This window comes from Lissotriton vulgaris, chromosome 6, assembly GCF_964263255.1.
Source record: "Lissotriton vulgaris chromosome 6, aLisVul1.2, whole genome shotgun sequence".
Classification (NCBI taxonomy): Eukaryota; Metazoa; Chordata; class Amphibia; order Caudata; family Salamandridae; genus Lissotriton; species Lissotriton vulgaris.
In genome coordinates this window covers 541,023,115-541,043,979 of record NC_141694.1, presented here as the reverse complement: position 1 = coordinate 541,043,979, position 20,865 = coordinate 541,023,115, and the positions used below count along the sequence as shown (strand labels likewise).

Here is a 20,865-nt window from a genome sequence, read left to right as displayed (position 1 = left end):
TAATTCTGAATACACAAAGAATCTGAAAATTATCAATAGTGGTGGATCACTTATAGACTGACACTGCTGGAGGATTTTTTCTGATCAATACCTAACTAACTGCGGAATGATCTATGGTTTTGCAAAATCGACTTGCTCTTGACATTTTATTTGCAAAAGAGGGCGGAGTCTGTAAAATGTTGAAGGCTCAACATTGTTGCACCTACATACCTGACAAAAGTGTTGAAATTGGGAAATATGTCAAAAATTTGGAAGAAATATTGAAACCACTGGAAGTTGACAATGCATGGAAGAGACTAACTGATGGTATTTCTTCCATATACAGTTGGTTCTCTAATGTAGGGAAAAGTATTGTAGGCAAAATACTGATGCCAATATAGGTATAACTTTATTAGTTTTAACAATAATGATTTGTTGCAAATGCAGCAGGTAAAGAAAATGGTATGAAGTGAATGAGAAAGGAAAGAAAAGAAAATATGATAAAATTCAACTTGAAGAAATAAAAGGAGATATTTACAAAAGAATAAAAGGTTTTCAAAAGAAAAGAGGAAAAGGAAATTCCAAAGTAAATGAAGAAATAGAACTGGGAAATTGTTAAAGTTGGCATCTGCTTTAGTAATTAATGATTTGTAAAGAAAAGGAGTTTGGTCCCGGGATGCAGGGGAGGCTGGACCAATGAGATATGAGCAATGAAGAATTTGCCTACCCCCACGTGAATGATTATGTAGAAATGTTTGGAAAAACACAAACAAAGGAAATGTCTTCTGCTTGTGCAGGTATTTTATTTAAACCTGTTTCAATTTTTTTACCAAGTTTCTTTTTATATTTTCATGGAAGAGAAAGGTACTTGTGAACCACATTTATACATAACATTTATACATATATACAACTATTATACAATGAACATATATACAAATATAAACAGTTTTTAAACAATCTTCTTTTTCAAAAGCTACGTTTTCACAAATATTGACTCTTTGTGAAGTATTTCGCACTTGTGATTACCACAAAATGAAACAAGAAAAGGCAACCAAATTGTTGTAAGAAAGATCAAATATCAATTTTAAGGAAAAGATCAAAGCAATTAATCATGCGATTAGCAATAAGTTCCTGTTCACTTTCTTTGAATGCCTGCCGACGCGTTTCGAATCTGAAGATAAATCACAGATTCTCATCAGGGCTCTTTCATTGGGGGTAATCTGAATGGAGAATGCAAAAGAAGATCATTCAGTCGCTACATCGGACTAAGAATAACTTAATCTCCCCTTTGTGAAAAACTGATGTCACCAAACCTGTAAAAGCCCATTCTTTGTTTTGACTTTCTACTCATGAATGTTCGAAGTGAAGTCAAACATACCTGCGTTGTTTTCTAGCAGGGTGCGTGTTCCGATCTTCTCAGATCTCGCACGTCTCCATTGTTTTAATTCCGCCTCGTGGGACCGTGATTCAGCGTCCTCAGCGGTATTGGAGGCAGCGTTTCTAATCGCGCTGTGCACCTGCAAGGAGGTATTACTGTTTTAGTTGGAAGCTAAAAATGTGGGTTTCAACAAAGCGGTCTCCCCCATCTTCACTCACCTTCCTCTCGCTGTGGGTTTCTTCTCATTGTGAACCATCCACCAATACCGTGGCCACAGATTGGCTCTTCCACTATATTAAGCCGCCGCCAAGCATTATGGTACCTGTAGTTTACGGGTCGTTTGTTGAGATTCCAAGTGCTTCACAGCCTCGAAATCTCAGACAACGAGTTCAAGCCTGTTTGGGCGCTGTTGAATTTTAAAATCAAATATGCCTCCTTTCTAAGCAACACTTGTTCTATATTTATGCCGGGTTTCATTTGGTTCATACTATACAAGACAGTCCACTGGAAATCATTATCCGCATGATTTTTCTCAATGAAGTGTTGTACAAGGGGTGCAGTCTGCACTTTATTTTTGAGACGTGATCGATGTTGTGTCATGCGTGCATTCACTTGTTGGGTCGTTTTCCCTATATACACTTTTGGACAGGGACAAACAATGGCGTACACAACATTTTTAGTCCTGCAGTTCGAGAAGGCAGCGTGTGGCCAGCTCAGGTTGGCATGTTGAAAGGTATTACCCTCAATGGTGGAATCACATGCCACACAATTCCCACATCTGTGGTGGCCTCCAATTGGTTTTAAACCCCATTGTGATGACAAGTCACTTTTGGGTTTGTTTAGCCTTATGTCTGCACGGACAATTTGTTGTCCAATGCTTTGATTTTTCTTATACGCAAAAATCGGGCGTGGAAAGGGTACTTCTAGTTCTTCAAGAAGATGCCAATGTTTGAGCACCATTTGTCTTATGTTATGTGTTTCTGCGCAGAAGGTAGTGACGCACACCAGATTCTCTAGGTCTCGTTTTGCTTTGGTTTCAAAGAGACACTCTCTAGGGCTATAGCGTGCTCTTTTGTATGAATGTTTTAGTAGCTTACTGGGGTAACCCCTTTGGCACATTTCCTCACAGAAGATCTGTCCATGTTGATCAAAGTGTTTAATTTCTGAGCAATTTCTTCTAATGCGAAGAAGTTGTCCATATGGGACATTTGCCCTCAACGCAGGTATGTTTGACTTCACTTCGAACATTCATGAGTAGAAAGTCAAAACAAAGAATGGGCTTTTACAAGCGCTATTCTTCATACCTTACAGGTTTTTGGAATCCCCGTGTGATCGCGGAGGACACTTCCAACAACTTCAAAATAAAAAGACCCCCTCATGCTGCCTACACCATTTTAGGTATGGATTTATTTGCTTTTCTGTCTGTTCATCAGACTGTCCCCTGGTCGGTCAGTGATGTAAATAGTAAATATCCCTCATTTTGCACATTAGGTCCACAGTCACAGTAAAAGGACCCAGGAAGTCACTAGCTTCGTTACATGTATTGGACCCGCGGGACCGCGTTGCCAAGAGTTTAAGGTAACAGGTTTGGTGACATCAGTTTTTCACAAAGGGGAGATTAAGTTATTCTTAGTCCGATGTAGCGACTGAATGATCTTCTTTTGCATTCTCCATTCAGATTACCCCCAATGAAAGAGCCCTGATGAGAATCTGTGATTTATCTTCAGATTCGAAACGCGTCGGCAGGCATTCAAAGAAAGTGAACAGGAACTTATTGCTAATCGCATGATTAATTGCTTTGATCTTTTCCTTAAAATTGATATTTGATCTTTCTTACAACAATTTGGTTGCCTTTTCTTGTTTCATTTTGTGGTAATCACAAGTGCGAAATACTTCACAAAGAGTCAATATTTGTGAAAACGTAGCTTTTGAAAAAGAAGATTGTTTAAAAACTGTTTATATTTGTATATATGTTCGTTGTATAATAGTTGTATATATGTATACATGTTATATATAAATGTGGTTCACAAGTACCTTTCTCTTCCATGAAAATATAAAAAGAAACTTGGTAAAAAAATTGAAACAGGTTTAAATAAAATACCTGCACAAGCAGAAGACATTTCCTTTGTTTGTGTTTTTCCAAAAATTTCTACATAATCATTCACGTGGGGGTAGGCAAATTCTTCATGAAGTAGTGTGGCTCACTGGTTAGAGGCGGCAGACCCGAGAGCAGAGGACGGCCCGAGACCAGGGTTCGATTCCCGGCGCGGCAGGTTTCTGGATCAGGGTCAGCGGACTCGATAATTCTCTCGCCTAGGTGCCCACTCTGATCAGCGATCACACTCGGCAACTCTGGGCATTAGCTTGCCTCATCTTCACTATCGGCTCCACCAGACCGCCGGGGATGCCTGGTCTCACCCTGGAGATACCCATGAAGGGACCATCTCTCAGGGAAGCCAGGAAGGGTTTCGCAGCGGTCGAAGCGAAGCGCCTTGGGACCCTCTGGGTAAGTAGTGCGCTATATAAATGCCTATACATTTACATTCATTGCTCATTAGTAATTAATGATGGCATAGAATGCCATCAAGGAGGGTATTGATGGAGCAAGGTTTCATACGTAAAAAACTTGCTTGGATTCAACCCTCTCGAATAACATGTAATTACGTAACCAATGTGTTTTGTGAATACTAATAATGCACCACACAACATTTTTTTCATCTAGGGCAGTGGTCTCCAAACCTTTTTCGGCGGGCCACATCAACTTTCTTTTCTGTGATGGGGCAGGGGTCAGTCTTATAACAGGAAATGATATGGGCCAAAGTGACAACCAGTATTATTGTGGCGATTATAATGACATTTGTTTTGCAGCTGCCCTTCGCTGGGCCTTGGCGCTACCTCTTGGTTTGCAAAAATAGTGATAGAAAGTATTCTCGTGTTTATTTGAAGTACCACAGATACTCCTTTTATTTTATAGATATAGATTAGATTCCAAAATAAACACACAAGCTGATGATAATTTTTTTGCCACACAGTGAAATAACATTAATACAGAATAATTGTAATAAACAGGCTGACTTTAGGGTGGTCCTGGAAGCATGCAGGCCCTTCGAATGGCAGATAAAAAAACACAAGCAGCCCATCAGCAGATGACATGCTGCAGTCTCATTTTGTCTGTGACATCACTGTTCAAGAAACATGCTGCCTATAAAAAGAGCTTTACTATACTGAAATCTTTTCATTTTCATAGTTACTGAAATCAGCAGGCTTACCATATCAGTGTGAGCTGTAGGCTTGCTTCTGACTGGTGAGGAGATTGATGTCAGGTCCAATTCCAGTTACAGCCAGTCTCAGAGACTGATGCAGGTGTTGATCTGAGAGTCTTGATCTTCTCGGATTTTTTATCAGCTTCATGTGTGAAAAAGTTTGCTCCAGATATATGTGCTCCGAAAAACTGTGGACATCTTCATAGTGTGCTTTCTAATGTTGGGGTAGGTCTCGTTTGGGAGGGAAGCATAGTACTCTATGAGACAGTTGGGCTTGAATGCGTCTTTCAGCACATCACAGGTCTGCAACTCAGTCACTTCAAATTGAAGAGAAGGCAGGGTGTCATTAATGTCGGCAGCAAAAGGGTTCTGGAATATGCGAATTTCTTTAACGAGGGCATGAAGCTCACGGAACCGCATACTGAACTCCGCTCTCAGCGTTTCCAGTGCCTCCTTGCACTTCTTGGTTGGAAACGGGACCGCTGGCTCCTCAGCTGAGAGGCTCCGAGTAGCAAGGAGATGGGTGAAGTCATGTTTTTGCACTTGTCCAACAAGCAGCGCCATTTTAACCTCAAATGCTTTGACGTGGGAATACATGTCACTGATTGATTTTCTCTTGCCTTGAAGCTGTAAATTGAGGCTGTTTAAAATTTCTGTCACATCTGTTCAAAAGGCAAGGTCCCCTTTCAATTCTGTGTCGATCAGCTCTGGGACAGTTTTTCCCTTTGTCAGGAGAAAGGCGTTGGTTTCAGGTAGCAACTAGTAGAAGCGTTTCAAAACTTTACCCCGACTTAACCGTCTGACTTCAGCGTGGTAAAGCACTTCTCCATGGGCAGACTCCAGCTCGGATAGAAAAGCCTGGAACTGCATGTATTTAGTCTGTTTGCTCTGATAAAATTTATGCTAGACACAACCACCTTCATGACAGATTCCCACTTCAGAACTTTGCAGTACAGTGCTTGCTGGTGAATCAGGCAGTGGACTTGAAGTGGGGGGGTGAGACCTCGGTCCTCCATTTCTCTTTTTATGCGCCCCACTAGCCCCCGCGACGCACCAACCATACTCAGAGCAACGTCCGTTGTGATGCTAGCCAGCTTAGCCCAGTCTAAATCCAACTCTTCCATCGTTTCGCGTACTTTACAAAAAATATCCTCTTCTGTCGTAGTATCCATGAGACTTTGTAGAGCTGCCAGCTCCTCGGAAACTTCAAAAGTTGAATTAACTCCCCGAATAAAAATCAGCAGTTGTGCTGTGTCCTGCACGTCATTGCTCTCATTCATTGCCAATGCTAAACACTCAAAATCTTTAGCTTTCTCTTTCAGCTGGACATGTACATTATGCCCCATTTCTTCAATTCGCCTGGTAACTGTAGATGCGGACAGACTCACCATGTTCAGGGCATCTTTCTTGTCCGGACACACCTCCACCGCTACAGCGTTCAAACACTTCTTGACAAACTCCCATCACTAAACGACTTTCCACAGCTTGCAATCAGTTTAGCTACCTTGAAGCTGGCCCGAACGGATGACAGGTTCGCCTGTGTTTGGCGTAGCATTGTACTCTGCTGGGCGGCAAATCCATTTTGTAGCTTAGCCGCCTTGTCTCTCCTCACTTGGCACAGCAAGCTAGCATACTGCCCTCCATAGCGGGTTTCATAGTGTCGGCGGATATTAAATTCTTTAAACACCGCCACTGTCTCTTTGCAGATCAAACAAACTGCCTTTTCCTTGCACAGGACAAAAAAATAGTCATCTGTCCACTGCTGTTTAAAAACTCTGCACTCTGAATCTATTTTCAGTTTCCTTAACAGTTTTGACATTTTTTTTTTTTTTTTTAAAGTGTTTTTATTGCAGAATAAGAAACAAGACCACAGCATAGGCCAATTAATACACTTACAGCTTCACAGCCTTAAAGATGACAGGGATACCATACACAGCCATTTAGCCCACATCCCGGAGGTTGGGCGGCGCTCCAGGACTATCCTTCCTAGGAAGGTGTTTCTGTGTACCCCATTCCCTGAATCCGACCTACAACACTTTTTAGTATCTGCTTTTACCCCCCTAAAACTCCCCCCCCCCCTATGCATCAACAAACGAACTCAAAATGCTCCAGGAAACCCCGTTACCAGCCCATACCTCGTCCAACATAGCTCAGACCACACCGTTCCACAGTCCCCTTCCCAGGCCTCCCCAGTATGAATGCCAGAACGCCTGCCCACCATCGCGGGAGCCCCCCGGTATCTGGGTTGACCCACCCACTATCTACCGAGATTAATCCAGGCCGCTATGTCGAGCAACCCCCCTCAAGACCCCCTTTTCCTCCCCCCCCCCCCCCCCCCCAACCCCCCAACTACTACTACTGCTGCTGCTGCTAATGCGGGCCGTCCAAATCCGTACCATGTCAGGGGCTCGCCACATATCAGGAGCCGTTCGTAATCGCTAAGAGTGCATGGAATCCACTTGGACTATCATTCCTCCTCATCCTCTCCCACCATGTAATCACGCAACGCTTGCACCACCGACTCCCAGGCTCTCACCATGTCCAAACAGCTCTCCTTGCCAAGTCTAGTAGCCTGCCGCATTCTAATAATGCTTTCACAGCTCGCCCATTTCAATAGCTCATTCATCCACCTCCTCACTGAAGGGCCCTCCCTAGACTTCCAATGCCAGGTTATCTCCCTCTGCGCCAGCATAAGTCCTAAATCAATGAATTTACTCGTGATTCTCGTTTTTTTGGTATGCGGGAACCAAAGCAGGAGACACGCCGCCATATCAAAGTCCACCTCCCTATCTGTCACCGCATTCAGGAGTATTCCCACTTCCGGCCAATACGTCCCCAAGTTCAGACACCCCCATAACAGGTGATCCAAGTCAACCTCGGGAGCCAAGCACCTCGGGCATACTGCGTCAAGCACATGGAAGTACCGCCTTAACCTCTCCGGAGTCAGGTACGCCCTGTGTAATATAAAGAAATGTACCTGCTGAAATCGTGCGTTCCTCGTGCCCTTCCACGTCCGCCGCAGGATCTGACTCCAGACCGTGTCCAGAATGGGCTTGCCTATGCTATCCTCCCATCGCGATTTCAAAGCCAGCATCGGTGTCAGCCCCTCGGTCAACATTCTCATGTGGAGACATGTCACTGCCTTAACAGTGCCCGCGGCCATCACCACATACTGACACGCCAAGGTCACCTCCGGCTCAGCGAGCCCTACCCCCCAATGCTTTTGCAGCGCTGTCACCACTGCCGCATGCAACAGAAAGGTACCGTCCGGCAAACCAAACTGCTCCTGGAGCACCTGATAGGGAACCAATGCTCCATCAATGTACAGGTCCCCCACCATCTGTAGCCCCAACTCCTCCCATTCCAGAAGCCTCGACCAGTCACCCCCATGTGGTAGCGCTGTCAACATCCCCAGCGGTATCTCCGGTGCATACGGCCGGGTTTTCCTCGCCCTCTTCAAGCTCCTTTGCCAGCACGACCTAAGCATCCTTTCCTCCACCGTAAGCTCCCTCAAATCTAGTTTCTGTTGCATGACTATATAAAAAAGGACGCACCTTGGAATACCAACACCACGGTCAATCTCAGGACCCCTGAATTCTCGAGCAACATTCTGTGTTAGGATCTGCAGCTGTGCCGCCAAGTAATACAGTTCAAAATCGGGGACTGCCATTCCCCCTTCAGATTTAGGCCTGATCAGAGTTTCCAGCGCCACCCTCCGCCGGCCCTGGCCCCAGAGGAAGCCAGTCACCAGCGTCCTCAGTTCCTTAAAGACCCGCTGCGGAATCCACACCGGCAATGTTCGAAAATAATAAAGCAGCCGTGGGAGTGCCACCATCTTTAGCAGCGCTACTCGGCCCAGTACCGACAGGGGGAGCGAGGCCCAGAAAGTCATGCTGCCCCTAAGCGCACGTATACAACGCCCTACATTCCCCTCCAGCAGGTCAGCCGCCTCGTGGTAAATGCGCACCCCGAGGTAGGTGAAGCCCGAGGGCTCCCACACCACCTCCCTCGCTAATAAGGGGCAGGGCGTGTCCGCCCGCAGTGGGAATATACAGGACTTAGTCCAATTCACCCTAAGGCCTGACAACCGACCGAATCTATCCAGCATATCCACCGCCCCCTCCAAAGATCGCTCAGCATCAGCCAAGTACAGAAGCAAATCGTCAGCGTATAACGATATATAATGTGACTCCGGCCCTTGCGCGACCCCTCCATACACGGCACCTGTCCGCGCCTGCGCCGCCAGTGGTTCCATCGCCAATGCGAACAGCAGGGGCGACAAGGAGCAGCCCTGTCTCGTCCCTCTACAAACAGGATAAGCCGAAGATATCAACGGGCCCAGGCGTACCCTTGCCCTAGCCGACGCATAAAGTACCCTCGTCCAACTCCGGAATCCCTCCCCAACTCCAAACTTCAGCAGCACCTCGAATAAATACTTCCATTCCAAGCTATCAAAAGCTTTTTCGATATCAACTGCCAACACCACGGAATCAAGAGCCGAAGACCCAGCACAGTCCAAAATTCGGACCAGCCGTCGTATATTCATGGAGGTATTCCTAGTCGGAATAAACCCCGCCTGGTCCCTATGCACCAGTGTCGTCATGTGCGGCAGTAACCTGGTAGCCAGGATACGGCTCAGAATCTTGTAATCCACCGTCAACATCGATAACGGCCTGTAAGAAGTCACACTCAACGCATCTTTGCCTGGCTTCAGCAGTGGCACCACCAGGGCCTCCCTCATTGACTCAGGCAGGCAACCCCGCTGCTTGGCCTCCGCATACACCACCACTAATTTTGGCGCTAGGGTATCAACAAATTTAGCATAGAATTCTATCGGCAGGCCATCCACCCCTGGGGTTTTATTCCGAGCCATCCGTTTAATAGCCACTCGGACCTCAGCCAGTGTTATCGGACCTCCTAGTTCCTTGGCATCCTCACTGTCCAGCACTGGCAGTGGGAGCAAGGCCAAGTGGTCGCCTATCTCATCCCTCTCCACATCTAGGCGGCATTCATACAATCCCGTATAGTACGACTGAAAGCGCGCCAGCACCGCCGATTGTGAGTAGACCACCTCCCCCCCGTCTGTTCTTATACTCATGATCGGGCATCCCCTAGGCTCTGGATCTGCAAGTTTGGCAAGGAGCGCACCCACTTTATCACGTTCCTCATGCACCTTAATATTGTACAACTTATAGTCATAACACCGCAGCCGTTCAGTGTCAGTCGCCACCACCTCCTTTGCCTCCACCAATCTCTCCTGTAGGTCTGGCCAGTCAGGCCTCTGTTGTTCCAGGCCTCGCAACTTCATTTCCGCTTTCGCCAAATCATTCAAGACCGCCGTCCGCGCATTCATGAATCCACCCATGCACACACCTCTCACGACCACTTTCATTGCATCCCACTCCACCGAGCGCGACGTGGCAGAGCCCTCATTCTCCACAAAGTAGCGGTCAATGCCCTGTTGAACCATGTCACCGAACACCAGATCCTCCAGTGTCTCAGGCCTCAGCCTCCATGACGGGACCGCCGACCTAGCCCGCTGCCACTGCACTGTCACCAATAGGGGGTTATGATCCGATATGGTCCTAGCCAGGTACTCAGTATTGGACACCAGCGTCGCCAAAGTGCCACTACACAGCACTGCGTCTAATCTAACATGCAGTTCGTGCACTGCAGAGAAGTAGGAGTAGTCCCTCGCCTCCGGATGCTGCTCCCTCCATACATCAAGCAATCCCCACTTCTCCTGCCAATCCTTCCTGTAAGCCGCCAGCCTGCGTACTGGGGAGTCGACCAACGGCGGATGTGACCTATCTAGTACCACATCAGTGATCGAGTTAAAGTCGCCCCCTAATAAGAGCGGGCCAGCTAAAAAGTGAGCTAGCGAACTCGTTAAGCCGTCAAAAAAACGGGCCTGATCACAATTGGGGGCATACACACTGCATAGGACCACCTCTCCACCGTAAAGTCGCCCCTCCACCGCCACATACCTACCCTCGGGGTCTACCCGCTGTGTCGTGACCTCACCAATATTAGGGCCCCTCTGGCAAATGCTGAATAGGTTGTGCCAAACACTTGACCCCGCCATCTCTTTTGCAAGGCTCCACATTCTTTCTTAGTTAAGTGTGTCTCTTGAAGCATTGCTATCTGCACTCCCCGCCTCACCAAGTATGCATGCACCTTATGACGTTTCACCATTGTCTGAAGTCCTCGGACATTCCATGTAATACATTTCACATTAGGTAACGACCCCATAATAGACAGTTCTGCCCAGTATCACCAATAAAATGTGGTATCCCGCATTGCAGCAGTTGCGCCCCCCTTCCCAACCCCCCCACAAAACACCCCAAACCCCACTCCCCAGGACAGGACCTAATAACCCAGCTTCAGTCCCGTTCCAAACCATCAAAACCACACACTCACGCTAATCTGTGGTCGCCACCACAAAAGGCCTTAAGGGCCACAAGAGGGTGATAGGGCCCCGAACCAGGACAGACAGAGCTCCCACCCTGCGCCCCAGTCCCATACTGGTTGCCCAGCCCCATACCTGACCGCAAACCAAAAGTCCGGAGAGTCAGTCCCAGCAGGCACCCCGGGGTTACCAGAGTCATCGAAACATTACTCGTTAAACATTCCATCCGAAGTCTGTGGGGTAACCACCGGGCCCCCGGCACTCCCCGTTTCCGATTCATCGCCTCCAGATTTCTCACCCTTCTCCTCCGAAGCTGATCCCTCCGACGTTCTTTCCTGCTGTGAACCCGTAATGCTTGCCGTTGCAGCCACAGCCCCCTTCTTGTCCTCCGCCATCTGGGCATCTCGCATGGCCTGCTTGAGTTTATTCCGTGAGCGAATGCGCTGCGACTTCCTGATCCGGATCGGTTTTGGTCTTTCCCTCCCGCTCTTATTCGTGCGGTCCGTTCCAGCACGGTATAGTTCTAGCCACGACCAGGCCTCGTCCGGAGTTTGGAAGAAGTGTGTCCTGCCATCGAGGATAATCCGCAATTTGGCAGGGAATAGCAAGGAATACTGAATCCCCTCTTCCCTCAGCTCTTTCTTAACTGACAGAAAGGATGCCCTGTGCCTCTGCACTTCCTGTGTATAATCCGGAAAGATTGTTACCCTGCTATTGTCCACCTGGAAGGGACCCTGGGATCGCGCTCTTTGTATCAAAAGGTCGCGGTCCTTGTAGTGCAGCAGTTTCACCACCATCGGTCGGGGTGGACGGCCCTCCAGAGGCGGTTTTGCCGGGACCCTATGTGCCCTCTCCAGGGAGAAGAAAGGAGAAAGCCCCTCCGGCGCTACCACCGTCTTAAACCAGTCCTCCATATACGCCACTGTGTCGTCTTTCTCGATCTTTTCCGGAAGGCCCACCACCCTCACGTTGTTCCGTCTGTTACGACTTTCCGCATCCTCCGCCCGTCGTTCCAAAGTCGCCAAACGACCAAGAATATCCGTTAGTTTATGTTCCGCCGTCACCACAGCAGGTTTCAAGTCCAGGAGTAATTGTTCATGTTCCTTCACCTTATCCGAGAGCTTGGAGTGGTCGGCCCTCAGGATGCCTAGTCCCGTGGCAACCTGCGCAATATCATCGTGCAGCGTTTCCTTAGTCGTGGTGATCGCGGCCAGGATAGCGTCGAGACGCGAGTTCAGCCTCTGTTCCGGCGTAGTGTCATCCTGTAGGGCCTGGGCACCTCCATGTGGAGTCGAAGTGGACGCGTCGTCTTGGCCTGGCGGCGTGCCCAGAACCCCGCCCGCAGCGGCCATCTTGTGCTCGGAAGATGCCCCCTCTAGTCCACCAGAAGCAGCTCCTCCAACCACAGCATCCCTTCCTGTCACACCACCAGTCGCGCCTTCTCAGGGAAGATAGCGGTGACACACAACAGGGTACCCCACACCTCGGCAAAGTCAGTTCCAAGTCCGCCCTATTCCAGCCGTGACACCATAACGCACCTTCCGGCTCCAGCCACCACCAGTAACATGTAGTCCGGTGCCACCATTAAAGCCCTGGGTCACCACCTAACTCCAGCCTCCCGGGCAGCAACGGGTCTCCAGGCAAGGAGGCAGGAGCCCCCCGGGGCCACTCACGCCGGCCCCTGACCAGGACTCTGCAGCAGGTCAACAAAATGTCCACAGACCTCGCTCCAGAAGCGTCTCACCTCCGCAGTCCCAGCAATCCAGGCGGGCGATTCCCGCTAATAAAATAAGCCCCTGTGGTCCCGGGCAAAATGCAGGGCTCCACTCGGTCTCAGGAGCTCACAGGCATGACATCACCGCCCGAGTGCCCGGGTCCCCAGCTGCGTGAGCTCCGATCCCTCAGCAACCGCGGCTCCAATGTCCGCCGCCCGCCCGCATCAGAGCGTCCTTAGGCTGTCGGGTCCGCCTGCCAGCGCGGGCCTCACCAGGCGCCTCAGTCCAGCGCTCTATAAATGCGCCCTCCGCTCGCCGCAGGCGCCGCAGCCCCAGGTCTGTCCGTCCTGCGCCAGCTCTCAGGACAGCAAGCAGGAGGGGGAGGGGGGAGGGCGCGAGGAGTCTCAGGAACCACAATTCGGGGGGGACAATGCTTCAGCCCCTCACTCGGACCCGAAAGTGTCCGCAGGCGCCTCTCTGCACCCACGCTCCACACGGCAGCCACCAGGTCCCCAGCTACAAACGCCCACAGTCCTCGGTCCACTCCGGACCCTCACACCGCCATCTTGCCTTTGTGCCCGGCTGGGCACCTCCGTGCCACGGATCACCGTCTCCGCTCGGCTCCCTAGGCACCGCCAGCAGCCAAACTCTCAGCCCCGGGCAGTATTCACCCTACGAGGCGAATTTTATGCGGCCAGATGTCCCGCAGGCTGCAATCACAGGATAAATTGCGGGACTCGGCGCGGAGCTACACGCTCACACGGCCATCCCGGTCGGCGCCAAACCACGCCCTCTCAGTTTCGACATTTTGTTGTCTGTCTTTCTTCCGTTCTTCTCGGGCTGGTAGGGAAAGTAAGGGAGACCTGATTACAATGGGCACAGATAAAGCCCTCTCTATATTTACTTCTTGTGCACATGCGGTTAACAGCGTTTACCTTGAGCTTAGGAACACCTAAGGAGTAGAAGTTGTCCATAGTGGTTAGTTAGAAAACAGCGCTCCTGTGTAGAAACGAAAAAAGATAAGCGCCCCAGCGCATAATCAAAGCGCTCCAGCGCGGTGTCCAAAGTATTCATATAAGCACCCCAGCGCGTTGTCACAAACTGAAAGTAAAGCGCTCCAGCGTGGTGCCAAAACAAACCACAATTAAAGCGCTCCAGCGCGGTGCCAAAACAAACTCAGGATAGTGCCCCAGCGCTGTGCCCAAACAAACATCCAAACCCCAAGTAAATCGCTCAGCGCGGTGTCGAAACAAATCTAGAATAGCGCTCCAACGCGGTGTCAAAACAAACACAGAATAGCGCTCCTGCGCGGTGTCTAAGACCCTCAGTAAAGGTCGCGAACACACGGCCTCAGAAAACACGGTTCTTACTTGCGTAGAAGCAGGCAAAGGACAGGCATCAATCCAAAGCTCTGTGTTGGCGGGACCTTCTGTGTTAAGCGATTTCCCCCGGAAGCGCTGTGAGACGCCCTGGCGGTTTCTGGTCGCCTGGAACTGGACTGCCAACCGCCTGCTACCTGGAAATGAGGAATACGTGTCTCCGCATGAGACAAGAAGCAAAGGATTGTTTGGGATCGTTAAGTGGGCCACTCCAGTTGATTAGACGGGCCAGATGTGGCCCGGGGGCCGTAGTTTGGGGACCCCTGATTTACACGGTGCATATCTCACCCCAACAGGTTGTGTAAAGCAGGTCTCCTTACTAGCCCCACCTGCTACCGCTGTTCTCAAGCACCAGCAAATTTCTTCCACATGGTGTCGTCCTGTCCCATAATAACATGGTGCTGGAGGCAGTGATTTTTATTTTTAAACTTGAATTACGTACATATATCAAATCTGTGGTAAAAGGCACACAGTTTCCTCACATTTATGTGACAGAAAACATGTGAATGTACTACAAATAGCAAAGTCAAACCATACAACATTCCCTCACTTCTTCCTATAAAAATGGTAACCCAAATGTCTGATACAAGGAGAAGGCCTCTAAGGCTTTCCCTGAGACTGGCTGCATAGATATGTCTTTTACATACGTAGAGCCTTTGAAGTAGTGCTATAGATGCAGCGGGCACATTCATAATGCCCAAGTGGTTAAAGCCAAGGGCAGAGTTTACCATTAGCTGCATTGTCAGAGACTTTAAGTCCCCGCCCCCCAAGAAAGGGAAAAAGAGGTGTCAATTTCCACGTGGTGTTCTTGTGGAGCATCAGGCACAAATAAATTGGTCTTGTTGCTTCTTTTTAGCGTTTGCCTAGCGGTGCAGAGCACGCACTGCTCGCTTTGCGAGGCATGCAGTATACACTATAGGTGAGAGAAGCCCCGCCCAGTCCCTCACCCACTTTTTCATTGGCTTGTGGCTTTCTCCTTTCTATATGCTGCCTTCAGATTGGTTTACAGGCTGCTAGTCCCGCCTTATGACGTCCATGTCTCCTTCCACGGCTATTGGCCCTTTTACTGCATGTTTCCTCAGCACTACTTTGGTCCAGTGTCACCCCTCCCGCTGTCCGTGCCTTCTCTCCCATTCCCCTCCACTCCCGCTGTTTATGCCTTATTCACGCCCACCCACACGCAATCCGCACTCCCATTTGCAATGCAATAGGTCTCTCGTAAATGCAAGTCCTCTTGCATTGCAAATGCTTGTTGCTATTGTTAGTGCAGTTATTCAGCGAACGCAACTAGTCGGGCCGAATTAAGTAAACCAAGTGGCCATGTTTGAAAGTGACAGTCCAACTATAATTATGATGACATTGCATATTTACCGCTTACATTTATACTAAGGCAAGAGCACCTTTTTAAAAATAGAAAAGTACATCTAATAAGAAGTACTTTAAACTCATTAAGCCTCTTTCTCCCCGTTCAGCCAATAAGAGGGTAGCGCTGCCCGATTCGGTGATGTCAACATGCTGGGCGTGGTCCTTGTTGTTGTTACTTGTACTTCATGGCATAGGCAAAGATCATGGCTAACGATGAGAAGCCGCCTTCTGGGTGGGAAAAGTGCACGAGTCTCAATTCAGGCGAGGGAAGTAACAGTGTGATGCTGCTTCATGCAAGAAATGCTAAGTACGATGCAAGCACGAGGTGTAACTGCAGCTTCTGTGCATGCATAGGTTCTTTAATCTTGCAGTCATGCGTTCTGGCGCAGAAAAGAACCTATGACTGTCCATCGTGGGCAGGACTCTCTGCCCTGCATCCTTTCCTGGGGTGGTGTGTTCTATGCATTTATGTGTGTATTTTATGTTGCTATCGCATATGTGATTGGTATGTGCAGCTAATTTAGTCACGTTTTGCTGTGAAGCCTATTGCATATGAATCTTACCCACTAAGGCAGAGTTCTTCAAACCGTGGGGGGGCGCGACACCATCCCAGGGGGGGGGGGGGGGCGCCACTCCTCTCTAATTCCCTTGTTCCCTGCGTCCATCGCAACTCTTCGTGGATAACTCCGGTATGCCCGTCCTTTTGTCTAGTTAACTCTACCAGGAGGGGGTTAATTCATAGAGCTGACATGCTTTGCTGCAGTGGGAGGCAAGGAGTCTCCTCTGCTGACAACGGGAGCAAACAAACAGACACACTTTCGGTTTTAGCAGAGGAGACCCCTTGCCTCCCACTGCAGCTGAAGCATTTCAGCTCTAAATAAACCCCCTCTTGGGAGAGTTAGATAACAGAGGCACAGCAAGTGCTCCTTGGACCCAATTGCAAGCAATAGAAATAGGCATGTGATATTAGCTGGGTAGCTAACAAAAGGTAGAATTGAGGTGCAGTAACCAGCAAATTTAACAGAGGTTCAGAGACTAATGCTACCAATGCAGCTGCTACACCACTGGGAGCAATGCTCATGTAAGATAAATTTAAAAAAAGCCGTACATATCCCCAAAAGTCAAGATGTACATTCAAAAAGTAATGTGAACACCTGTATTGGATGGAAGAGAACGTCAAATATTTGCAAATTGGTAGTTTCGGTTAAAAGTGCATTCCTGGATATCAAAATACAAAAATAACTCTGCCAGAACTAGGAAATAAGAGGCAGAGCAATCATTTCTTAAATTGTGAGAACAAACAAACAAATAAATTAATACATACATCCAGGCTGTTGCCCACATTTGTTTAGGTGGCTACTGCTGTATGTTGTAAATAGCATGTTTCTATCATTCATTTTTAATGTGTAAGAGTCTATTACAGACATTTTGCAGACAAAATGTGTATGCGTCATGCAACATCCATGTAAAAAGTTTATTTTAGATCAATACATGACCTCACATATGAGAAATGGAAGGGTGTGACGGATTATTTGCAGTAATATTATTGAACTGCTGTTGTGTTACATACTGAAAACACACATCACTATCCCTGAATATCCAATGTACACACATTTAGTATTTGACCAAAGAAGGCATGAAAGAGCGGAGACTGGATCGTAGAATCAAAGCTGGTCCGAAATGGGACCCCGAAAATACATTTGGCCCACAGGCCCCAAAATCCTTAAAACGTCCTTGAAAGGTTCTTTTAAAATTGCACAGGCAGGCGCGCAAAATGCAAGCCAGCCATGTGTTATTTAAACAGCCTGCAAATTTCTAAATATGGTTATGAATAAGAAGTATGTATTCATTTGTAATGTGACTTTTCTGTCTTTGTTCCCTTTTATTATCAGTCATGGATCATTCATGCAACTCTAGAAAACAATTAAAAGTTTTTTCTATTTATATTTGCTGTTCAAAGTCTGCACAGACAAGTGCTGAAAATACAGCTTTAGGCTTATTTTTATACCATCTGTGACATAAAAATAATGAGCTGGCAACCCTAATCATAAGACTTCAAGTTTGTTGAGGGATCGGCACATTATTTATTTCCTCCACCCTGATCCCTCGTTACTGCCATATTAGCAATGGTTTAACACATTTGAAACCCTACGCTGCCGTCAATAACATGCTGAGTTACTTGAAGTGTCTGGGAATGCACCCTGCATTCAGACCACTCACTCCTCATTCTCACCCTTCACTTTCACCCTCCCCAGCACTCACACTGATCCCGATGCACTCACACCATTCACCCATTTACCCTCCACTCACAGTGATCACTCTGCACTCACAGCGATTACAGTGCACTCACACTGATCACCATGCACTCACACCATTCACCCACTCACCCTGCACTCACACTGATCACCATGCACTCACATCATTCACCCTTCTTACCCTCCACTCACAGTGATTACTCTGCACTCACAATACACTTGCGCTGTTCACCCTGTACCTCACCCCGCAGTCACAAGAGCACACTACTCAACCTGCACTCATGACACTTCACTCACCTGTCCCCCTCACTGCTCCATCTGTAATCTCACCCCAATAAGCCCACCACTAGCCATACATTAATTCATCCCACTCTGCACTAACATGCACACCAAAATTCATATGCTCACCTCACTCACCCCTGTACGGAATGTGCGCGTGGCGGTCAATTCCAGAAATTTCTGTCAGGTGGTGGGGGGGCCCAACATCTAAAAAAATTCAGCTCGGGGGGCTCAACCTACAAAAGTTTGAAGACCTCTGCACTAAGGAACACGTGATTGCTTTGTAATAATTGCGGGAGCGTAGGTAACGGCACACCTCTTAAAAAAAGTGCATTGAAAGACATTCTGCTGCACTAGGTCTTAGAGCAAAAAAACACAGCAGGACCGTCTTTGGCTACTCAATATATTCTATTTGAGCGCAGTTCAGGGCATGTTGTATCGCCCTTACTCTCCTTTTCAGATGCATTAGAGCACCCTAGAGTAACTACTTAATCGTGGTTCTTAAATGTAGTGAGAACCCCCACCAAGGGTGGGCCTGGGATATAAGGGACATCTTTCTGCTCCCCACTGACATACATAGTGAACACTCGCTTAGTTAAGAGAATCCTTTCAAGACTTAAAAGTAGAGCCTACTTCACTAATATATGGATGGAAACAATGTGGCGTTTGTAGAGACATTTGAGTCCAGTAATGGCGTGTGATGCCTGGAGAGTGTCCCCTAAACTTGGTGCAAATGCATGTCACTTTGTCTTATGCATGTAGTTATAAGCAAATTAACATGAACATAGGAGTGCACGTGGTAAATACATAACTGTCGCTCTTTTTGACCTGAGAAGTTATTGGGTCTTGTATTTATGCAAATCCAGGTCTGTTTTTTCCCTCTGATTTCCAAATGTACATTGGTGCAGCTTGGCAGTAGAAGGCAAAGGGTAAATTGTTGGAACTGTGACGTTATGCCACATCCCCTCCCTATGCTCTTGGCATGGTTTTCAAAGTCTGGGGTCATTAATGCTAGCATGTTTCCTAGGAGGTTGCTTAATGCAATAAGTGTATAATGTACAATACTTTTATGCTGGGATGATTTATGTTATATGTGAGTGTTTCCAGGGTCCCTTGGGCAAGTAGTGAACTCCGATTTTGGAAAGAAAAAATTTAGATCACAACATGGAGGGGTAGAATCGACAGGGTCCAATCGTAATTGCTGCCTATTTTTGTGTTACCTAAAAAGCATGTTTACACACGGGACAGTGGTGCCGCATAAAATAACCTTTTAAAGACAAATGAAGGCCTGGCTCTATAGCAGTTGATGGCAGCCCTTCAATTTGTGGCTTATAGAGTTAATACAATGCTCAAGTGCCTCTACTATATTTAATTAATTAAAAAAATAATTATGTAGTTTCTCCTCAAAAGCACCGATCTAAAATGTACTAAAACAAGGCCACAACTAACAGAAAGCGATTTAGCTCCAAAATTAGGTTAATTTTCAATGATGTTCATTAGTTTAGTTTTTCACAAAGACGATTCTATATTTGGGGACAGGTGGGGATTTTAATGGAAAAGCACACTTCATATTTGATCTGTTTCCCTCAAATTAATAATGTGGCATAGCGCCTCACGCAACACTCCTAGTGTGGGCAACGATTACAGAATTACAGAATGCCACCATGACCTTTAGATCGCTGCAGATATCAGCGGCGAGTGAAAACTCAGTTACAGTGACTACACTTGTTCTGCACTGTACTGATCCCAGTGCAATCTACAGCAAATCTGCAGCTGTAAAAACAAGTATATGCACGTAAAATAAGCTTCATTAGTGTTCATTGAGGTGCATAAACCTGGAAATTTACCAACGATGGGACAAAATAGACCTCCTAAAAAATTACTCAAATACATGCACCTACACATTTTATCGCGCATATAGCAATCATATTGTGTCATTTGCAGTCTTCTCTGGGAGGTGGTTAGCGCCTTGAAATCCTACATCACACAAGGCACAATGACCTAGCTTGTCAATTGCAACTGGCACCGCAGAGTTTTAAGCGGGAATTTCATCTCGGGCAGAGCTGCCACCCATGCCTCTTCTGGATAGTGTAATTTTTACTTTTCTGACTTATAATTCATACAGTATATGTATATAAATATCAAGATATTAACAGGTGTGTAAATCATTCTACTGATTTCAATTGGCAGACGGTAAATAAAGAACAACATCTGTCATAAGAAATATGTGCAATGCTTCACGCTCAGCTGAGTGCATTAAAAATATTTCTATTAGCTCCGTGTTCTACGAGAAATTCACAAGGAAGCACACATTTATTAGCTTAGATATTTTAATTAAAACCGTGTTTGTCTTTTTTACCATTTACTCCATGTGCAGGCATTTTACATCTAAAAGGCCTCTGGTATGCTGGGCATGTGCAAAGGGATCCTCTTTCATTAACGTCATTATCCTTATCATCAATATTCTTTCACTTGCAACTTGATTCCTGTCAAGCAGTGGGGTTTGTAAAATGGGATCGCTCATTGGGGAAGGAGAAAAACACTTTGGCAAACACTTGCTAATTTTATAGGTGAATTTCAGCAGTTCATCGTTCGTAGTCTGAACCATCATGTATAAATATGTTTTGCAAGTGCAAAAGAGTATTTTGTTATCCGCTAAATCACTTTTAGCTTTAACTTTAGTTAAGAAAGCTTTTCCGACTTTACAAAGGGTTAATGCTTCTTATTTCGAATCACAAATAAAAACGGGTGTATAACTTGTTGCGTACTGCCGTTGGCCATCGCAAGCACTACTTTCGTAGTGCTGCGCACGTCCAACAACCGACGAGGCCCCGCCCGCGCAA

At 47.2% G+C, this 20,865-nt stretch overlaps 1 protein-coding gene across 1 annotated transcript in view; it reads right to left on the bottom strand.

The window, feature by feature from the left end:
• Positions 1-20,865, bottom strand: part of LOC147707531 (dynein axonemal heavy chain 5-like) — a 1,425,553-nt gene that overhangs the window by 884,052 nt on the left and 520,636 nt on the right. The gene's annotated exons all lie outside the window — the stretch shown is intronic.